This window comes from Rhinopithecus bieti, unplaced genomic scaffold, assembly GCF_001698545.2.
Source record: "Rhinopithecus bieti isolate Rb0 unplaced genomic scaffold, ASM169854v2 scaffold_759, whole genome shotgun sequence".
Lineage (NCBI taxonomy): Eukaryota > Metazoa > Chordata > Mammalia > Primates > Cercopithecidae > Rhinopithecus > Rhinopithecus bieti.
Genome location: NW_016803631.1, coordinates 1178177 through 1202602, shown reverse-complemented (window position 1 = coordinate 1202602; position 24426 = coordinate 1178177). Strand labels below are relative to the sequence as shown.

The 24426-nt window shown below is 34.6% G+C and overlaps 1 protein-coding gene across 1 annotated transcript in view; it reads left to right on the top strand.

Annotated features, from left to right (window-relative positions):
- The window catches only part of STXBP5L (syntaxin binding protein 5L), a 461665-nt gene that overhangs the window by 178755 nt on the left and 258484 nt on the right, over window positions 1-24426 (top strand).

Below are 24426 nucleotides of genomic sequence, written 5' to 3'. Positions count from 1 at the left end.
CTTCTGTGAGTAGGGACTAATCTTTCTCTGCTAGAAAGATAAGACAAAGGGAGATCAAGGAGTCATGGTGTTTAATTGATATGGGGTAATGATAATTACATAATGATGATGAAATAAAATAACTTCCTTGGAGGGCACTTGTATTAGTTTCCCATTGTCAAAAGAAATTATCATAAATTCAATAGCTTAAAAACAAAACAATTCATTATCTTTCAGTTCTGTAGGCCAGAAGTTCAACACAGGTCTCACTGGACAAAAATAAAAGTATCAGCAGGGTTGCATTCCTTTTTAGTAATTCTAGAAGATAATCTGATTTCTTGCCTTTTTCAGAGGCTGCATACATTCCTTGGCTTGTAGCCCCTTTGTCTATCTTCAGATCCAACAACATAGTATCTCTTCCACAGTTGTGTCTCTTTCTCACTACAACCGGGAAACGTTCTTCACTTTTATAAAGTCTTTTTTGTTGTTGTTGTTATGTAAGGAACATATTGACAGATTTCAAGGATGAGAGTGTGGGTGTCTTTGGGAGTCCTTTATTCTTCCTGCATCATCTCAGAACACTTAATTACTGACCAAATCCTAGAAGTCCTCTAAGGTAGATTTAAAGGAACTCTTACCTTATGTAGCTCTAGGGAAGACTGTGCTAAAAATAGGCCCAGGAGCTGCTTATAAGGAGACCAAATACCTAACTTTGATAGGTCGCATTTGTTAAAGTCAGAGCCCTGATAAGGAAAGAGTATGACCTTTGTATATTAGTTTCCTATGGCTGCAATAACATATTACCACAAAGTGGGTGACTTAAAATAAATAAGCTTATTTTTTCCTAGTTCCAACAAGCAGAAGTCTAAAACTAAGGTATCAGTCAGGCCATGCTCCCTCTGAAGACTCTAGGGGAGAACTCTTCCTTGCCTTTTCCAGCTTAGGTGGCTCCTGATGTTCCTTGACTTGTGGCAGTATAACACCAATCTCTGCCTTCATTTTCCATTTTCACATGGTCTTCTCTATGTCTTCTCCTCTTTTTATAACAACAGCAGTCATTGGAGTTAGGGTGGGCCTAGGATGGGATTTAGGGCCTACCCTAAATCCAGAATGATTTCTTCTTGAAATCCTTAACTAATTATATCTGTGAAGATTTTATTTCCAAATAAAGTCACATTCTGAGGTTCTGGGTGCACTTGAATTTTTGAGGGCACTATTCAACCATTAACCTGGAATGGAGAAATTTGTGTAGATAAGCCTGAGAATATTGCAAACCCCAGCAACCCCCAATTTCCTCAAACCCTTCTGGTCAGCAGAAGTATCTCTTTCACCATTTCTGGAGGAGAGCAGTTTCCCTTTTCTGGGTGACTGTGTAATGACTTCACCTAAAATAATTTCCTTGTATGATGATGTTTTCCCCCACAAGACCACCTCCAATATCATTACATCCAGGCAAACAACCAGAATCAGATCTCAGATCTCAGCACAGCCTAATACAGAAGCATAAATCTTCCTCCAGGAATAAATAAACTATACTTGAAAGAATTAGAATACCTACCAAAGGAATTGAGGATATGACTAATATGGTCATTCACCAATGAAATGTGTTTAGAGTGGTTTTTAAGGACTTGAACTTGGGGCTGCATAGAGGAGAGTTTATTTTTATGGGGGCACTTACTTATGATTTTGGATTTAGTGCTTTGGCAGGGACACTTGGATATGGTCCTAGTAGTAATTTGCTGGGATGGCCCCTTGAAGCCTAGACTAAAAAAAAAGGCATATAGTAAATAAAGTAGAAATGTCAGAGTCTTTTGGTATAGTATTAAAGAAGGTATCAGGGGGATGATAATGTTAAAATGAATGTATTATGTTTGTTCTGGCAACTCACCTTTTGACTGTGTTCCCTTGGAGGCTTCTGAGGAGACTGTCTTCACTTAACCTAATAAGAAATGCCCTAGAAAGGCAAATATTAACATATTTGAGAGGCTTTGTAGTAGCTGTCCTTTTTAAGGCCCTTGTTGACAGCAGGAGTTGATGGAAGAGAGCCAGGTTCCATAATATTCATGGATTGTAGAGGCCAGGTTGCAAAATTTAACCATCTGGCAATATGGGCTTAATTACCATAATAAGCAGCAAGGCTGGAGTGACAATGCAGGAGTCTATCTATGGTAATGGCTAATATATCATGACGTTTCTAGGAGCAAAATAAGGTGGAAAGTTGACTGGGATGTTGTTTGCCTTGCGTGATCAGAAAAAAATTAAGAGCAGTTTAATTTTTGACAATCACCATCAAAATGGAAAATCACAGTATCTCATCAGGTTTTCAAATATAAGTCAGTTTGCAGATTCAGAATCTATTGATTAAAAAAGGAGCTAGTTGTCCCTGAAAAAGAATCCTGAAATGCTATAATAAGTACATATAGTAATTATAGAAGCATCTGTGATCATTTGCAGGAGTAACTGTTTAGTTTTCAGGACTGTTAGATATAGGGTCAGAGCAGACATTAATACTGGGAAATTTTAAAAAAGCAATTATGGTCCTCCAGTTGGAGGCAAGACATATGGAATTAAATAACTAGTTGATAGATGGAGTTCTAGCCCAAGTCTAATCTCACAGTAGATTTAGTGGGTATGCAGACATACCCAGTTATTTTATCCAAATGTATAATTTGGATAGATATTCTTAGTAGCTGGAATAATACCCATATTGGTTTGCTTACATTGTAGAGGCACATAGTAGGAAAGGAAAATGGAATCTCCTGAAACTGTCTTCCTCTGCCAATATTGTAATCAGAAGCAATACAGCATCTCTGAAGGAATTGCAGAGATTAGCACAATTAGACTTGAATGATGTAATGGTAGTGGTCACCAATACATTATTGTTGAGTTCCATTGTGTAGGTTTTGCAAAAAAACAAAATCGATTGAGGTTGGTAATAGTACATCACTATAAAAATAACCAGGTGAAAGTCCCAATCACAGCTGCTTAGCTGTTGATATTTTTATGGGTGTAGATCAACACAACCTATGGTACCTAATATGCAGTTATATATTTAGTGAAATCTTTTTTTCACGTGGATGTGGGATGGACCCCGTATTCATCAACAGAGGAAAATGAAAGAAAGGACCACAGTATAAATTCAGAATCTTTCTCCAGGACTATTTTATTTTTCCTGCTCTCGGTCTTAATATAATCCTCAGGAATCTTGATTGTCTGGATATTCTTTAGAAAGTATACCAGTTCACTTTTTGCCTATGTAATGCTAACTGGATCTGGTGAGCAGACCTGGCGAGTACCTTTATAACTCATAAGATTCATGTTTCAGTGGGTGGGAAGAAAATAGCACAAAGATCCAGGGGCCTGTACCAGATATGAAGATTTTGAGTCTTAATGTCTGGGGCATACAGAGCATCTCCTCTAAATTAAAGCATAAGCAATTTTACTTCTCCTAAGAAAGTGTCACATCACTTGACGGGGCTTTTGGATTTGAATAATAGTTTATAATGTCCTTGAAATTACTGAACCAACTAATTTTTATATCACCCAAAAGTCTGCCAGTTTTGAGTGAAACCCTAGAGAAAAAGCTGGTAGTGTTTGTCTCCTAAGTCAAAGATGCTTTGCAAGCTACTCTACCACTTGGGATGCATGATTTTATAGATCTGATAGAGCTTAATGCATCTGGTGGATAAAATGTTCTATTGGAAAGCCCTCTAGAGAAGTCATAGCAGTTACTATCCATTTTCAGAGCAACTCCTGACATGCTCCTGGGCCCTTGTAGAGACTGAACCATGGAACACCGAATGACTATGTAACCTGTGCTGTCCCTCATGAGTTACATCTTATATTCACTGAGTCATAAAATTGGGTGGGAGACATGGTATATTTAGGATATTAGCCTTGAGCTTTCAAAAGTTATTAGTGAATTAGATGTACATGGACTCCAGAATTCCATCTGTTGCAAAAATGCCTCCCTCTCAACCTACTTATATAATCTCATGGGATTGTCAGGAAACACCTAAACCAATTGACAGAGGAGGAAAGAAGTTATGCCTGCTTCATAGACAAGTCAGAGGATTGATTGGCATTAGCTGGTTACAGACTGTTGCTCAATTACATCTCTACTAAGGGCTAACCCTGAATGACACTGGTAAAGAAAATCATCAGTATGGGTAGAGTCAATAGCAGTATACTGTACTATGCATTTCATATGAATAATGACACAATACCTTAAAATTCAGAAAAATTTTCTTCCACTTGAAAATGTTAAAACTCTTCATTAAACAACTATTAGATCAAGTAGAAAATACAAATCAAAATAGGTGAACATATAAACATCAAAAATTGTGATATATATATCAGAATCTATGGAATATAATGAAAATAATTATCAAATCAGTTTGTAGCCTTTAAATCATATATCAGTAGAATTATAAATTAAAATACATAAATCTAATATGAAACACGGAAAGCTAGAAAAAAGATCAAGAAAACAAAGCAAAAGGAAGCATAACAGACATAAAGAGATAAGAGCAGAACTTCATTTAGTTCTGATTTTAAGCTATGTTATAAATTAATCAACATGCTAGTTCTTTGAATAGAACATAAACAAAATATGCAAACCAACATTCAACCTAATCAAGAAAAATAGGGAGAAAACAAAGTTACACAGAATAATACACGAAACAAGAGGAAATCATACTGAAACTAAGGACATTTTTAAACTTTCAAGTTAAATTATTTTACACAGCTCTAAGCAAGTAGATATAAAAGCCTAGGCAAAATGGGTAATTCCAAAGGGAAATTGTTAACAGTGATATGGAGACAGAAATTTAAGAAAATGAGAAAATTATTAAATTAGTACTCCTACCCAAAAGTACAAGACACAGATGACTTTATAATGAAATTTTACTAATTTTTCAAATATTAGATAATACCAATGCTATATAGACTATTCTTAAAAAGGGATTGCCAAACTATGGCCAGTGGGACAAATATGGCCTGCCTGTTATTATTTTAAATAAAGCTTTATTGGAGATTGTGTAGTCTGCAGAGCCTAAAATATTTACTGTTTGGCCTAGTACAGAAAAAGTGTACCAACCCCTGTTCTGAGTATAGTTTCAAAAAATAAAAAAATTCAAATTGTTTTTATGGAACAATTATAAGAGTGATAACTAAACCTAATAAAAGTTGCATAAAAGGAAAACTGGATTTATTGGATATATTAATATCAATAGAAAAGGAGTGACATCAGCAAAGTGGCAGAATAGGAAGGGCTTTCATTCTCACAAACACACAGATTCAGCTACAATTCACACATAAATTCCCTTTGTGAGAAATGACAAAGTAATTGAAAAGTTTCTGAACCCCAGGAGAACATGAAACCAGATTCATTAACACCAGTGAGGAGATTCAGGACACCTTCTTAGCAGAAACCTCACTCCTGGTGCAGTGCCATATGATCAAGGAGAGATTTCCTGGGTTGCAGCTTCACCCAAGAGAGTTAAGAACTTTGTTCATATGTTCAGTACCTCAATTTTTCCAAAGGGGCTCCCCAGAGAATTGACTTGTCTTGCCAGTCTTGAGCACTGATAACTCTGACATAGCCTAGCTGCCTAGACAAGAACGGAGGCAGCAAATTGCGCTGATAAGCACTTTTGACCCTCCCTGCCCTGCTGCTCAGCACAGAGGACAGATGAAAAATACCCACTCTCAGCTTACCCCTTAGGTTGAAAAGAGTGGATCTGTGCATCCAGTGCCCCAACTTCTTTGGAAGTGCCAAAAAAACTAGCACAAATCTTACCAGTCCTGAAGCTCTGATAGGTTTGGAACATCTAGCTGCCTGGGGAGAACCAAAGTGGTGGCTTGAGCTGGTAGATGCCATAGCTACCCCACTGGAGTCAGCACAGAGTGAGAAGATAAAGACCACAGATACCTGTATCTCCATGGGAAAGGAAAGAGTAGATAGAAGTCCTCAGAATCTGTGTCTAGGCCAATTGGTGGGGAACTTCTCTATGAGGACATTTCAGGAAGACTGAGAGAGATGCCTGCTTTGTCTAATGTGCAGAAAGCAACATAGAGAGTCAAGGAAAATGAAGAATCAGGCAAAAAATGTTTAAACAAAGAATAAGATAATGGAAACCAACCATAATGAAATAGGTTTTATGACTTACCTGATAGAGAATTAAAATAACTCTCATAAAGAGACTCTCTGAGATCAAGAATGCAATTCATGAACAAAACTAGAATTTTCAGCAAAGAGAAAATATTTAAAAATACTAAACAGAAGGCATGGAGCTGAAGAACACAATAATAGAACTGAAAAAAAAAATCACAAGAGGGGTCAACAGCAGACTATATAAAGTAGAAGAAAGGATCAGTGAACCCAAAGACAGGTAACTAGAAATAATTCAGTCAGCAAAAGGAAAAAAGAATGAAGAACAGGGAAGAAGACTTATGGGACTTATGGGGTACAATTAAAGTGGGCCACTATGTGTATTATAGAAGATCCATAATGAGAAGCAGCATATCAAGGACCAGAAGGCTTATTTACACAAATGATGAGAGCTAGGCATGGTCGCTTATGCCTGTATGCCCTGCACTTTGAGAGGCTGATGTGAGAGGATTGCTTGAGTCCAGGAGTTTGAGACCAGCCTGGACAACATGGCAAGACCCTGATTTTATGAAAAAGAAAAAGGATTTAATGATTGAAAGCCTCCCAAATCTGAAGTAGATATCCAAACCCAGGAAGCCCAAAGGACACCAAATAAAATGAACCCAAAGAAATCTACATTCAGATATGTTATTATCATATTGTCAGAAGTCAAGGACAAAGAAAGGATTTTAAAAGCAGCAAGAAAAAGTGGATTGTCACATGCAAGGGAATCTTTATAAGATTATCCACAGAGTTTTTAGCAGAAATATTGCAGGACAGAAAGGAGTGGTATAATATATTCACAGGCTAAAAGAAAAAAAAATACTGTCCATCAAGAATAGTATACTTAGCAAAACTGTCCTTCAAAAATGTAAGAAAGATAAAACCTTTCCCAGACAATCAAAAGCTGAGGAAGTTTACCACCACTAGATCTGACTCGCAAGAAATGCTAAAGAGTTCTTCAAAAACAAAAGGGAAGCAAGATGGCTGTTGTATTAGTCCATTCTCACACTGCTAGAAAGACACTATCTGAGACTGGATAATTTATAAACAAAAGAGGTTTAGTTGACTCACAGTTCCACATGGCTGGGGAGGCCTTAGGAAACTTACAATCATGGCACAAGGCAAAGAGGAAGCAAGGCATGTCTTATATGGCAACAGGTGAGAAAGCGAGCAAAGGGGAAATGACACACTTTAAAACCATCAGATCTCATGAGAACTCCCACATTATCAAGAGAACAGCAAGGAATTACTGACCCCATGATCCAGTCGCCTCCCACCAGTTCCCACCCTTGACACATGGTGATTACAATTTGAGATGAGATTTGGGTGGGGACACAGAGCCAAACTATATCAGCTTTCTTAGTCCATTTTCTGTTGATTGTAATAGAATGCTTAAAACTGAGAAATTCATAAAGAAAAGGAATTTATTTATTACATTTATGAATGCTGGGAAGTCTGAGGTCTAGGGAAGGCATTGGTGAGAACTTTCTTGCTGATAGGACTCTGTGGTGTCCTGAGGGGCTGCAGGGCATCACAAGGTGAGGGAGCAGAGTGTGCTAATATTCTAGCTCAGGTCTTTCTTCTCTTACACAGCCACTAGTTCCCCTCCCATGATGCTTCATTAATTCATTAACCCATTAATTCATTCATTAGGGCAGATCTTTCATGATTGAGTTACCTCTTACAGGCCCCACTTGTCAATACTGCTGCATTGGAGATTAAATTTCAATATGAGTTCTTTTTTTTTTTTTTTTTGAGACAGAGTCTTGCTCTGTTGCCCAGGCTGGAGTGCAGTGGCGTAATCTTGGCTCACTGCAAGCTCTGCCTCCCGGATTCACGCCATTCTCCTGCCTCAGCCTCCTGAGTAGCTGGAACTATAGGCACCTGCCACCACACCCAGCTATTTTTTTTGTATTTTTAGTAGAGATGGGGTTTCACCATGTTAGGCAGGATGATCTCGATCTCCTGACCTCGTGATCCACCCGCCTCTCAGTATGAGTTCTTGAGGAGACATTCAAACCATAGCAATGGTGAAGTAAGACTCTTCAGTGAGAGTCACCCTATACAACGCACCATAATGTAGAATCAGTGGGAGTGCTAAGCTTGTTTTCCTGCAACTATACAGTCCCATCTGGGGGTGATGGCTTATCAGGAATTAGATTAGTGACAGATCATCAGGAATTAGATTCTCATAAGGAGCATGCAACCTAGATCCCTTGCATGTGTACTTTACAATAGGGTTCGCACTCCTATGAAAATCTAATACTGCAGCTGATCTGACAGGAGGTGGAGCTCTGGTGGTAATGCGAGTGACAGAGATCAGCTGTAAATACAGATGACTCTTCATTTGCTCATCTGCTATTCACCTCCTGCTGTGTGGTCTGGTTCCTAACAGGCCACAGACTGGTACTGTGGCCAGGGTTTGGGGAGCCCTGCTCTAGACCACCCTGGTGTCATGAAAATCCACAACAGCATCCAATGGGCTCAAGTTCCAGTCTGCATTACCACTGGTTAACTACAGTGGCCTCAAGCTCCCAGTAATCCTCAGTGGCAGGCAGGCTATAGCTACTGAAGGCCTTAGCATGTCCAGGTGCCAGACAGAAACCCATGGCTGTGGTGGAATGAACTTGGATTCTGGCCTGCATCACCACTGGCCAACTACAGTGCCCTTAGGCCCTGAATAAACCTCAGTGGCAGGCAGGTTATAGCTGCTGCGGGCCTTAGGCATGGCCTGGTGCCATGCTCATCTTAGTAGCAGTGGACTTTGGGTATAAGTTCAACAGCCGAAGGATAACTCATGCCTCCCTTTTTCCAACACCAGGCAGCACAGCACACAGAAAGAAATCATTCACTTGGTGAAGGAAAGGAAGTATAAGCATAGAGTTTTGCTGTAGAACCCAGTATAGTGCCCAGCACAGTAAAACTCAACATCTGGCAGATCCCTCCACACCACAGCTCCTGACACTGGACTGGTATGCACAGGCGGAGCCTCTAGACCTGCCCTGGTATCAATTAGGAACCCATGGAGCCCAGCAAAGCAGACTCAGGACCCAACCCACATCACTTCTTGCCTACTGCAGCAGCCTTGAGACCTGAATAAACCTTAGTTGCAGTGCTTAATATCACTAATCCTTAGGGAGATCCAAATCAAAACCACGATAAGATACCATCTCACACCAGTGAGAATGGCTATTACTACAATTTGTATAAAACAACAGATGCCAGCAGGGTTGGAGAGAATAAGGAACACTGGTACACTGCTGGTGGGAATGTAAATTAGTTAAGCCATTGTGGAAGGCAATCTAGAGGTTTTCCAAAGAACTGAAAGCAGAGCTACCATTTGATCCAGCAGTCTCATTGCTGGGTATATAGCCAAAAAATATAAATTATTCTACCATAAAGACACATGCATGTGTATGTTCATTGCAGTACTATTCACAATAGCAAAGACACGGAATCAGCCTAACTGCCCATCAGTGGTGGACTGGATGAAGAAAATGTGCTACATATACACCATGGAATACTACACAGCTATTTTAAAAAATGAGGTCATGGCCTTTGCAGCACATGGAGGAAGCTAGAGGCCATTATCCTAACCGAATTAACACAGGAACAGAAAACCAAATACTCCATGTGCTCCTTATAAGTGGGAGCTAAACATTGTGTACACACAGACACAAAGAAGGGAACAGTAGACACTGGTACCTGTTTTAGGGTGGAAGGTGGGAGGAGGGTGAGGATTGAAAAACTACCTATCAAGTATTATGCGAATTACCTGGGTGACAAAACTATTTGTACACCAAACCCCTATAACATGCAATTTCCCCATGTACGTACCAAACCTGCACACATACCCTTTAAACCTAAAATAAAAGTTGAAAAGAATAAAAAAGTGTTGGTTTTTTGAAAATATAAACAAAATTGGCAAACTTTTAGCTAGACTAAGAAAAAAGAATGAAGACCAAATAAATAAAATCAGAGATGAAAAAAGTTACATCTGATACCACAGAAATGCAAAGGATTGGCAGACTGTTGTGAACAATTTTATGCTAACAGATTGGAAAGCCTAGAAGAAATAGATAAATACCTGGATACCAAAATGAGGTAAGGACACAATAAAAAAGAAAACTACAGGCAAATATTCCTGATGAACATAGATGCAAAATGTTTAACAAAATACTCAACCGAATTCAACAGCACATTAAAAAGATCATTCATTATGACCAAGTGAGATTTATTGCAGGAATACAAAGATGGTTCAACATATTCGAATCAATAAACATAATACATCATATTAACAGAATGAAGGACAGAAACCATATGGTCATTTTAATACATGGAGAAAAGGCATATGACAAAAATCAACATTCCTTTATGATTAAAATTTTCAGTAAATTAGATAGAAGGATTGTACCTCAACACAATAAGGGCCACAATTGACAGACCTACAACTAACATCATACTGAATGGAAAAAAGTTAAAAACTTTTTTTCTGACATCTGGAACAAGGTAAGGATGTCCACTCTTGCCAGTCCTATACAACATAGTACTGGAAGTCCTAACCAGAGCAACTAGGCAAGTGACAGAAATATAAGGCATCCAAATTTGATAGGAGGAAGTTAAGTTGTCCCTTTTTGCTGATGACATGATTTTATACATAGAAATCCCTAAATACTCCGCTAAAAGACTTTTAGAATTTATAAATGAGTTAGGTTGCAGGTTATAAAACCAGCATTCAAAAGTGAGTAGTATATGTATATGCTAATAGTAAATTATCTGTGAAAGAAATAAACAATTCTATTTACCATATCCATTAAAAAAACTGGAAATAAATTTAAGGAGCTGAAAGGTGTCTACAATGGAAATTATAAAACATTGATAAGAGAGGTTGAAGAAGACACATAAATGGAAGCTATCCCATATTCATGGATTAGGAGGATTAATATAGTATATTTACCACTCAATGTGATCTATAGAGTCAATACACTTTCTATCAAAATACCAATACCATTCTTCACAGAAATAGAAAAAACATCACAAAGTTTGTAAAGAACCATAAGAGACTCTAAGTAACCAAAGCAGTCTTGACCAAAAAGAACATAGCTGGAGGCATCACATTACCTGACTTCAAAGTACACCACAATGCTATAGTAACCAAAACAGCATGGTGCTGGCATAAAAACAGACACATAAGCTGGTGGAACATATTAGAGAGCCCAACATAAAAATCCACACATTTACAGCCAATTGATTTTGAATGTGCCAAAAACATGCAATAAAGAAAGGAAAGTATCCTTAATAAATAAGATTGGGAAAACTGTGTATGCACATGTGAAAGAATGACATGAGACACTCATTTCTCACTATATTAAAAAATTGAAATAGATTAAATAATTAAGTGTAATTCCTCAAACTTCTACGAACCTACTCGAAGAAAACACAGGGGAAATGCTTCGTGACATGGGTATGGGCAAGGAGTTTCTGGAATAAGAACTCAAGAGCACAGGCAACAAAATTGAAGTAGACAAATGGGATTATATCAAACACAAAATGTTTGCATAGCAAAGGAAACAACAGAGTGGAAAGACAATCTACAAGTGAAATGTTAGTTATAGAAAAATAAATGTGTTCTTACTCATACTGGAGGGCTAAACAAAAATTGAGCTTGTAGAATTAAAGTAGCATTGTGGTTATTAGAAATTAGGAACAGTAGAAGGCAAGGGGAAGAAAGGGAGAAGTTGGTTAATGGATACAAAATTACAGCTATATGGAAGGAATGAGTTTTAGCATTCTGTAGGTTGAATATGATTAAAAATTATTTAGTGTATATTTATAAAAGTTCAAAGAGAAGATTTTGAATGTTCATAACACAAGTAAATGATGAATATTCAAGGTGATGGATATGCTAATTATTGTGATTTGGTCATTACACATTGTTTAAATGTAAAACAACTCTCTCATAAACATGTACAATTTTATATGTCAACTAAAAGAAAACAATGACACATGTCGAATTTTAAAATCCCTATGAGAGGGGTACTATTTCACATGAAACAATTATGGCAGAATATGAATTAACTTACCCAAGATCATGTTGCTGGTAATTATCAGAATTAATGTTCAAACCTAGACTGTATCGCAGAGTCAATGCTCTTAACAATCACACTATAAGAACAGATGTAATAAATATTTACTTACCTGGAGGATATAAATTCTATTTTTATTCCGAGTTCTGAATCAAAATGGTAATTCAAAGGCAATGAGAACATTAACCTCATCACCATCAATTAGGCTCAAAAGAAATGGTACATATTCTATTGCAGCCAGTCAGGATTAATTCTCAAATTTATGAAACCTGAAGAGGGAGGACAATGCAAAGGAAACCGTACTTAGTAGCAGAACAGTTATTACTACAAGCAGAGTTCAAAGTATTTTAAACAAACCATCACTTATGCTGAAAGTGACAATAAAAGACTTGGGAAAAAAAGACCACCTACAGAATGAGAGAAAATACTTGTCAACCATACATTCAAGAATATAAGGGACTCAAACAACTCACCATAAAACACCATAAAACCAAACAACCCAATTGAAAAAATGGACAAAATATTTAAATAGACATTTTTCAAAAGAAGACATATTATAAATGGCCAATGAGTATATGGTGAAATGCTCAACATCACTCATCATCAGGGAAATGCAAATCAAAACCACAGTGAGCTATCACCTCACCCCATTTAGAACTGCCATTATCAAAAAGACAAAAGATAATAAGTACTGGTGAAGATATGAAGAGAAGGTAATGAAAATTGGTACAAACATTTTAGAAAATAGTATGGAGTTTGCTCAAATTAAAAATAGAACTACCATATGATCCAGCAATACCACTACTGAGTATATAACTAAATGAATTGCGGTCAATATATCCAAGAGCTATCTGCATTCCCATGTTCATCACAACATTATTCACAATGGCCAAGATATGGAATCAATGTAATTATCCATCATTGGATAAATAGATAAAGAAAATATGATATATATTCACAATGGAATACTATTCAGCCATATAAAATAATAAAATCTTCTCATTTGAGACAACATGGATGAATCTGGAGGACACTATGTTAAGGGAAGTAAGCCAGAAACAGAAAGACAAATTCCATATCATCTCACTCATATGTGAAATTTTAAAAAATCGATTACAATGAAGTAGAGAGAGGAAAGGTACTTACCGGCAGCTGAGGTGGTTAATGAGGAGGAATGGATGAGGAAATGTTGGTCAAAGGATAACATAATTACAGTTATGTAGCAGGAATAAATTTTAAGAGATCTAATGTATTACAAGATGATTATAATTAATTATATATTATACTGTTGAAAAATGTAGAGAGTAGATGTTATGTGATCTTATCACAAAATGATAACTATATGAGGTAATGTTTTTGTTAACTATAACAAGTTTAACCATTCCACAATGTATATATATTTCAAAATACTGTGTTATATGTGATAAAAACATACAATGTTATTTGTCAATATAAAAGAAATAAATTTTTTAAAGACTGAAAAAATACTGAAATTGAAAGAAAAGGATGTTAAACAGTAATGCAATAGCAGAAGGAAGTGTGAAACTTAGGCCAGGCATGGTAGCTCACGCCTGTAATCCCAGCACTTTGGGAGGCCAAGCCGGGCAGATCACTTGAGGTTGGGAGTTCAAGACTAGCCTGACCAACATGGAGAAACCCCATCTCTACTAAAAATACAAAATTAGCTGGGCATGGTGGCCCATGCCTATAATCCCAGCTACTTGGGAGGCTGAGGCAGGAGAATTGCTTCAACCCTGGAGGCAGAGGTTGCAGTGAACTGAGATCGTGCCGTTGCACACCAGCTTGGGCAACAAGAGTGAAACTCTGTCTCAAAAAAAAAAAAAAGTGTAAAACGTATTGATAAGGGTAAATATACAAACAAATTCAGAATACTGTAGCATAATGATGATGGGTACATCACTTAATTCTATTAGGATGGTGCAAAAGTAATTGCAGTAAAGTAATTCAAAGGACACAACTATTAAAAATAACTATAACTGAAAATTATGTTAGAAGATACACAATATAAGTAGATGAAAATTGTGACAACAATACTATGAAGTATGTGTCAGGGGAAGATAAGTTTAAGTGTAGAGTTTTGGTATACTATTGAACTTAAGGTATTATCAGCTTAAAATAGAGCATTAGATTTTATGTAAGTCCTAAGGTAACCACATACACAAAGAATGCCTGAGAAGTTACACAAAATAAAAAGAAATCAAAGCATATCAATAAAAAAACATAAAGGAAGACAGCAAGAGAGGAAAAGACAGACAAAAGAATTATAAGGCAAACAGAAAAACAGAAAACAACTAATGAAATGGCAAATCATTCCCTGTCAATAATTATTTTAAATTTTAATGAATTGATCTCCCCAGTCAAAAGACACAAAGTATCTGAATTGATTTAGAAAAATAAAAAATAAAAAACAAGACCCAACCATATGCTGTCTACAGTAAACTCCCTTTCCATTTAAGGATATATAAAGACTGAAAAAGATGTTTCATGCAAATGATAATTTATGCAAACGGTAAACAAAAGTGAGGAGGGATGGCTATTATTATAGGAGATATCATAGACTAAGTCAAAAAATATCATGAGACGAAGAAGGACAATGAAAAGGTCTATCCACCAAGAAGAAAATGATTATAAATATATACACATCTGATATCAGAGCAGGTAAATATATAAGGCAAATATTGTCAGAACTGAAGGGAGAAATAGAGAGCAATACAATCACAGTAAGAGGCTTCAGTACTCCGCTTTCAATAATAGACAGATTATCCAGATATATTAAAAGGAATCAGAGGGCTTCAATAACGCCATAGACCAAATGGACTTAACATATATACAGAACTTTCTACCCAACAGGAGCAAGATATACATTTTTCTCAAGCACAAATGTAATATTCTCCAGAATAGTTAACATGTTAGGCCATGAAACAAGCCTTAATACATTTAAGAAGATTGAAATGATACCAAGTATCCTTTCTGACCACAGTGTAATAAAACCAGAAATCAACAGTGGAAGAAAACTCCAAAATGTACAAATATATAGAAATTAAGCAATACATCCCTAAACAACCATTGCCTCAATAAGAAATCAAAAAAGAAATTAGAAAATGTCTTGAGACAAACAAAAATGAAAACACACTCTACTAAAATTATGGGATGCAGAAAAGCAGTAGTAAGAGGGAAGTTCTAGCAATAAATGCTTACATTAAAAAATAAGAAAGACCTGCAAACATACAACTTTACCTCAAGGAACTAGAAAAGGAAGAGCAAACTAAGCACAAATGTAGAAGAAATAAGGAAATAAAGATTAGAGCAGAAATAAATGAAAAAGATAAAAAAGAAAATCAACGAAAGTTATTATTTGAAAAGATCAACAAAATTGACAAACTCAGCTACACTAAGTAAAAAATATTTAAAACTCAAATAAATAAAATTAGAAATGAAAGGAGAGATTTACAACTGATGCCACAGAAATAAGGATCATAAGAGACTAATAAGAACAGTTATATACCAACAAACTGTATAATCTAGAAGGACTGAGTAAATTTTTAGAAACATAAAACCTGCCAAGACAAACCATGAAGAAATAGAAAGTCTAAGAACTAGATAGAGATTGAATCAGTAATGAAAAACCTTTTAATGAAGAAAAGCTCAGGATGGCTTCACTAGTGAATTCTACCAAAAATTTGAAGAATTAACATCGATCCTCAAGTTAAAAAAAAAAAAAAACAAACCTGAAAAGGGGAAAACATTATCATCAGTATTACCCTGACACCAAAACTAGTCAAATATACCACAAGAAAATAAAACTACAGGTGAATATTCATGATGAAATAGATGCAAAAATCCTCAACAAAATACTGGCAAACTGAATCCAAGAGCACATTAAAATAATCATGCATCATGATCAAGTGGGATTTATCTCTGAAGTGCAAGGATGGTTCAACACATAATAATAACACTTTCTGATTTTAAGCTACATTACCAGGCTACAATAATTAATATGTATGACAATAGCATAAAAACAGACATATAGACCAATGGAACAGAATAGAGAGCCCCAAAATAATCCACACATATGTGGTCAACTGATCTTTGACAAGGGTGCCAAGAATACACAGTGTGGAAAGGATAATATTTTAAACAAATGGTATTGAGAAAACTGGATATCCACATGTAAAAGAATGTAATTAGACCTTTTTCATGCATCATACTGAAAACATCAATTCAAAATGGATTAAAGACTTAAGCATAAGACCTTAAACTCTGAAATAAACATAAGACCTTAAAGTCTGAAATATGTAGAAAAAACATAGAAGAAAAGCTTCATGACACTGGTTTTGACAATGTCATGGCTCTATAAACATGACACTGAAAGTAACTACAATGAAAACAAAAATAAACATGTAAGACAATGTCAAACTAAAAAGCTTCTGCATAGCAAAAGAAACAATCAACAGTGTGAAAATACAATGTAGAGGATAGGAGAAAAATTTTGCAAGCCATATATCTGCAAAGGATTAATCTGCAAAATACATAATAAACTCATACAACTCAATAGTAAAAAAAAAAATAAAATAAAATAAAAAAAAAATCTGGTAACCCGATTTTAAAATGGGCTTAGGTCTTAAATAGACATTTCTCCAATGTCTGTACTATAAAGTATGTGTCAGGGGAAGAGAAGTTTAAGTATAGAGTTTTGGTATAGTATTGAACTTAAGGTGTTATCAGCTTAAAATAGAGCATTAGCTTTTATGTAAGTCCTAAGGTAACCACACACACAAAGAATGCCTAAGATCAAGTATATGAAAAAGTGCTTAATGTTACTAATCATTAGAGAAATGCAAATCAAAACCAAGAATAGATATTAGGATGGATGTATATATATTTTAAACCAAATGACACCTTTTGACAAGGATGTGATGATATTGGAACACTTGTATGGTGGGACTGCAAAATGGTTCAGCTACTATGGAAAACTGTGGAGGTTCCTCAAGAAACTAAAAATAGAACTACCTGTATAATACAGAAATCCCACTTCTGGATATTTATACAAAAGAATTGAAATCAAGATCTCAAAGAGAAATAAATCATAATACTTTTGGCAATAGCCAATATGTGGAAATGGCCTAAATGGCCATTGGCAGATGAATAAACAACATGTGGTTACCCAGCCCTTATTAGGGATGGAGAGTATCCCCTCATATACCTATAATACACATAGTATTTCTACAATTTGATACTTTTCAGCCTTAATAAATAAGGAAATTTTATAATATGTGACAACATGGATGAACCTGAAGGATATTATGTGAAGTGAAATGACCAGTCATAGAAAAAAAATTCTTCACTATTCAACTTATATCAGGTATCTAAAATAGTCATATATATAGAATCAAAGAGTGTAATGGTGGCTGATGGCTGGGAGAGGTTGAAATGCAGAGACACTAATCAATGAACTTAAAGTTTCAGTCAAGCAAGCTTGATTGATGTATAAACTTTAGAAATCTGCTGTGTAACATTGTATCTAGAGTCAACAGTAATGTATTATATATTTATAAATTTGTTAATAGGGTAGATCTCATGTTCAGTGTTCTTACTACAATAAAATAAAATATTAATGGAAAAACCTTAAATAAAATATTAGGAGACAGAAACCCACCAGCACATTAAAAAGTAATTCATTATGACAAGTAGTGTTTTACCCCAGGGATGCAAGGATAGATACTATTACAAAATCCATCAATATAATTTATATTGCTAATAGGTCTAAGAAAAAATGATTATTGATGATGAAAACGTCTTTGAATAACATTTAGCATCCATTATATTTCCAGTTTTGATAATCAGATCAGTCCTTCCACTGGGAGAATTCTATACTCTACAAAAATATAATTTGAAACATGTCATCAAATTATTTTCAACAAACAAAATTTGCAACAATTCATCAACATCGAATCTTCACTAAGGAAAAACCTAAAAGACTTGTTTAAGAAAATGGAAATGATCTATTATATAAGAACAGAGATGAAGAAAAGAATAAAGAACCGCAAACATGCATTAAGCCAAGGAAATATTTTATAAAAATAATGACTTCTTGGCGTGTAATACATTGAGAATTATGATACAAGTTGGGATGATGTTCACCAAATTTAATTGGCAGTGTCTTTGTGATGGTTAATTTTACACATCAAGCTGACTGGATTAAGGAATACTCAGAGAGTTGGTAAAACATTATTTTTAGTGTGTCTGTGAGAGTGTTTCCAGAATAAATGACCATTTGAATTAGTAGACTGAGTGAAGAATATCTGCCCTCATCAGTGTGAGAAGACATTATCCAGTTTATTGAGGTTAGTATAGAACAAGAAAGACGAAAGGTGAATTTGCTCTCTCTACTGGAACTGGGACATCTATCCTTTCCTGCTCTTGAACATCAGCTCAATGTTCTCGGGACTTCAGACTCTTCTTACAACAGGCCCCTCCCACTTTTCTGGTTCTCAGGCCTTCAAACACAGACTAAATTACATCCCAACTTTCCTACTTCATCAGCTTATAGAGAACATATTGTGGAACTTCTAATCCTGCATAATTACATGAACCAATTTGCATAATAAATTCCTTCTTATATATCTATGCAGATATATATCCTGTTGATTCTGTTTCTCTAGAGAACCCTAATACAGTCCTTATAATTTCCAGAAAGTAGCACAAGTACTAATTTACATTATAATTTGATAAGTCATGAAAAATTTTTATTCTGGTGGGTAATACTAAAAGAATAATAAATGTATGTATAATGGATAAGTTAATAGAGTGGAAAATTAGGATAAGAAAAAAATTACTAACCAACCCCCTTCCCAAATAAAGGGAGGACACATTAAACAAATGGGACAAATACAAGATAAGTAGGTAGCTTTGTCCTAAAATATGTCAGCAATTATATTAAATGTAAACTGACTAAATAGGCTAATTACCAGGCAATAATTTGCAAGCTGCTAAAACAACAATATGCAGTTACAAGAGATATACTTTAAACTTACAGATGTAGAAAAGTTTAATGCAAAACTGCAAAAGGATATAATATGTAAACCATAACCAAAGAAAACTTGTGTAACTATACTGATATCGGAGGATATAGACTTTAAGGCAAAAACTTTTTTAAGGATGGTATTTTATAATAGAAATTGGCTAATTCAGCTGAAGATGTAATAAGCCTAAATTTGTATATGTCTAATGATGACATAGATATATAGTATACAGGTAGTGCTTACTTTGCATGGTATCATGTTAACTAAAACATGTGCTTATCTGAATTGTGTTTTCATTTTGCATGGAATCATGATGTGTGTGTATGTATTATTTGATAGAACTAAAACATATTTTAAAAATTGGGCAGAACTAAAATGAAAAATATTCAAATCTACAATTGCAGTTGGAGATTTTAACAAACCTCTTCCAGTCACTGAGAAAACAAGCAAACAAAGAAATAATTAGGATAAAGAAATCTAAAACCATACGATTAACAACTTAACCAAGTTGACACATGTAATACATTATGTATATAGTACTGGCAAACCACACATTATTTTCAACTGCTCATAGAGTGTTTACTAAAGTTGTATATTTGCTGAACCAAAAAACATGCTAATACATTTCAGAGGATTAAAATAATACACAATACATTCTCTAACCACAAGGGAATCTAGCAAGATTATCAATAAGAAAAAGATAAACAAAAATCCCCCAATTGTTTAGTCATTAAGTACTACACTTCTGAATAGCTTCTATGTCATAAGTCAGTATAAAAATTAGAATATATTTTAAACAAAATTGCAATAACAATATGACATATCAAAAACTTGTGGAGTGTAGCTAAAGCTGTACCTCCAGGAAAATTTATAGTTTATATTGCATTTATTAAAAAGTGAAGATAAGTTGAAAATCAATGATCTTAGTATCCAACCCAGTAAGTCAGATAAATAGTGAATTAAACTCAAAGAAAGTAGTAGAAAGATAACAATAAAGATATAATGGTTAATTTTATGTGTCAACTTGACTGGACCTTCAGGTGACCAAATATTTGGTCAAACATCATTCTAAAGGTTTAGGTGAGGATGTTTTGGTTGAGATGAATATTTAAATCTGTAGACTGAGTAAAGCAGATTGCCATTCCTAATGCGGGTGGGTCTCATCAATCAGCTGAAGGCCTGAATAGAACAAAAAGGCTAACCCTCTTTCAAGTAAGAGAGAATTCTTCCTGCCTGACGGCTTTTGAACCGAAACATCAGCTTTTTCCTGCCTTTGGACTCTAACTGCAACATCGGTTCTTCCTGGTTCTTGAGCCTGCTGACCTTCAGACTGGAACTATACCATTGGTTCTCCTGGTTCTCAGGTCTTCAGACTCAGACTGGAACACCATCAGCTCTCCTGGATCTTCTGCTTGCCAACTCACCCTGCAGATCTTGGAACTTGTCAGCCTTCATAATCACGTGAGCCAATTCCTCATAATAAATATGTTTCTCTATACATAGAAAAACATCTATTGGTTCTAATTTTTCAGAGAACCCTAATTCAAAACATGAGAGCAGAAATTAAAAGAATAGAAAAGAAAAAAATTAGTACATTAGCAAAAGCAATTCTTTGAAAATACTAACAAAATTGATGCATCTCTGGCAAGTCTGATGAAGAATGAAAAAGAAGGCACAAAAAAATCACAATCAAGTTATGCTCCCCTTAGGAGTACAGTTAGTTTAACTTTTCAGAGTTGGTCAATGCAATTCATAGAAATAAGGAGAAAATATATGCTAATAAAATAGATAATAAGAAGCATTTAATAAAATTTACCTTTTCTTCATTATAAAAATCTCTTGGTACACTAGGAAAAGAAAGGAATTTCATTAATATGAACTTTGTTAATCTTCCCAAAGCTATGAAAACATCTTCCTTAATAATGCATTAATATGTTTTCCTCCTAAAATGAGAAATGAGACAAAGATGGCTATGATTTATCCCTTTAACATTGTACAGCTATTCACAATATTGGTCATTAGATGAGAAGGAATTGGAACTCATATACATTTAGTGAAAATGAAAACATGCAGTGGTTGGTATAACCACTGTGGAAAACTGCTTGGCAGTATCAAAGTTAAACATACTAATATCCTGTGGATCAATATACATTTAACAGAAATGCATATAGGTATTTACCAAAAGATATGTACAAGGTTGTTCATGGTAGTATTATTACATCAACTGTAAAATGAATAAATTAATTTGTAGTGGTGCCATAGCCAAACAATGAAATGCTATTTTAATAATGAAATTAAATTAACTAATGGTACAAATATAATAGAAATAGAAGCAAGAAAGAGAGCAATATGTATTGTATAATTCTACCTGTCTAATTCAAAACAGGTAACAGTAGCCTACAGTAGTAGAAGTCAGGATAGTGGTTATTTTTAGAAAGGAGAGTGGGAATATTAACTAGGTAAGAGTATGAAATAGGCTTCTGAATGGCTTGTATTTTTTTTCTTGTATTACTTGTCCTTCTATTGTATTTTTTAATGTGGATTGTAGTTTCATGGGTATGTTTACTTCATCAGAATTCATTAAATACACATCTATAATCTGTGTACATTATATATATTTGACAAAAATATTTATCTTAAAATTAAATACCTATTCCTAATAAAAGAAATTTATAACATATAAATCAATGTATACTTCTTTAAATATCTCTCTCTCTTTCTATGCTCTCACCCTCCCTCCCCAGAATTCAGGATCTTATTTAATGGGGAAATACTAGATGCATAGCCACTAAAGTCAGGAAGAAGGCAAGGATGCTCAACCTCTCCACTATTTTAATACTCTAGGAGTATTTTAGCAAAGCAGTTAGACAAATACAAACAATTGGAGACATAAAAATTGGAAAAAATAAAGTAGTCTCTATTTTAGATTATATGATAATATATCTAAAACGGCAAGAGAATCAACCTTAAAATGAATACAAACAAAAGAAGGGTGTATACTAAAATCTAGTTATAGAAATAATACCCTATTAGAAAAGGTAATGAAGAGAAGAACCCACATAAAATAGCAATAAGAAAGTTAAAATAACTAGGTATAAAATTAGCAAGAAAATCAATATGTGGAAGACTTTCAAACTTCCTAATAATGTAAAAGTATACTTGAATAAATAAAAGGTGGTATCCTTTGTTCTTGAATAAGGTGGCTCATTATTTTTTCTTCTACTTTCTGAGATTTACTTTTTTCTTTACTTTTCAAAGTCAAATGCTTATGTAATTAAAACATTTTCAGTTTTTCTTCTCTACATACATATTTACAAAACCATAAAACTTCCTCTTGATTAAGATATGTCTGTGTCTTATGAGGCATTTTTGTTCAGTTCTGTTTTATACATTTCATTATGATTTCTTCTTTGCTAATTAATTACCTACAGATATATTTTTTAGTTTTCAAAGTATTTTTGTCATGACTTCTAATTTTATTTTACTGTGGTTAGAATATAATATCTACAATTTTGATTTTTTGGCATTTAACAATTAATTTGTTATTCACCATATACCTATTTTTTTCAGACACTAGTGTAGGTTCTAATGATATCATGGTGAAGAAGTAACCCTACTTCTTTGCCTTTATAGTACTTACTTCTATTGTGATATACATTTTCTCTTTTAAAAATATGTATATATAATTTGTGGTTTGGGCATTGTTCCTCTTTTGGTGTGGTCAAATATTATTGCAGTGCTCTTATTTTTGTCTTGCTTCCTCATGGTCACAGAGTGGCCTTGTCTAATGTCTCCTGGATGTCAAGGGGGGTTGCTTTTCTCTTTTCTAATTCTCTGATTCTAATATCATGTTTTCTAAATCATAATCTTGTATACTTATCTCAACAATTTATGGTGTTTTTGAGGTTCAGTCTGTTATATTTTGTGATTTACTAGGGCTATTGCTAGCAATGTTTTACAAGCAAAGCAACTTTTATCTTTCAGATATTTACTTTAAGAAAATATAATAGTGTTTTAGGATATTATTTTATTAAATCTTGGGGCTCAAATTTAGAAATATTATATTATTCATTTTATTTCTTAAGTTATATTTTCCAAACTTTTTAGGCTAATGAATCTCCTTGCCAATATCTCCTTGCCAATTGTCTCATACACTCAATAAAATTGGTTTTACTGGCTGGGCACGGTGGCTCATGCCTATAACCCCAGCACATTGGGAGGCCAAGAGGGGCAGATCACCTGAGGTCAGGAGTTCAAAACCAGCCTGGCCAACATGGTGAAACCCCATCTCTACTAAAAATACAAAAATTAGCCAGGTGTGGTGGCAGATGCCTGTAATCTCAGCTATTCAGGAGGCTGAGGCACAGAATCTCTTGCACCCAGGAGATGGAGGTTGCAGTGAGCAAAGATCATGCCACTTACTGCACTCCAGCCTGGGCAACAGAGTAAGACTCTGTCCTCTGTCTAAAAAAAAAAAAAAAAGAAGGAGAAGAAGAAAGAAAAGAAATTGGTTTCATTGTTCATCATGTTCTCTTGTATGTAAAAAAAAATCAATTTGAAGTTAAAACATATCTTAGTACAGTCACATCTATTTTATTTTAAGAAATATTACTCAAGTATGTATTTAGTTTTGACATTTTCACTTAGCAAATCATATATGCCATTTACTTCAAGTTAACATGTAAAAAGCTCCACTTTTTTGTCAAATTGATTTTAACATTTTGTGTGTGTGATTTAATAACCAAGCATTTTTTGTTATAGCTTCAAAAATAAATGTATATTGCTTTAATGAACTGATATTTGAAAACTTTTGTGTTTTTACTGCGAAAACTACTAGCTGGTTTATTTTTGTTATTTTTTGTGTCTCATTGTAAGATGTCGAGATAAGTGATAAGGTCTCAGGATGCTCTGCAGGCTTAGGTTATCACCACCACTATATTTTCTTTCCTTACCAATAGTTTTTTGAAGTTATTGATACATCTTTATGCAGTGTATAAGAATTTTCATCAAAGGAATACTATTAATGTATTTCAAGAAAATCATCTTAAGGCAAATCTGTCAGAAATATATCATTATTTTAACATTGGCTATTTTAATCTTTCCTCTTATTTTTTTTTTCCCTAACCAATGATAGGTTAAATTTACTGTCATTGGTAACAAAAAA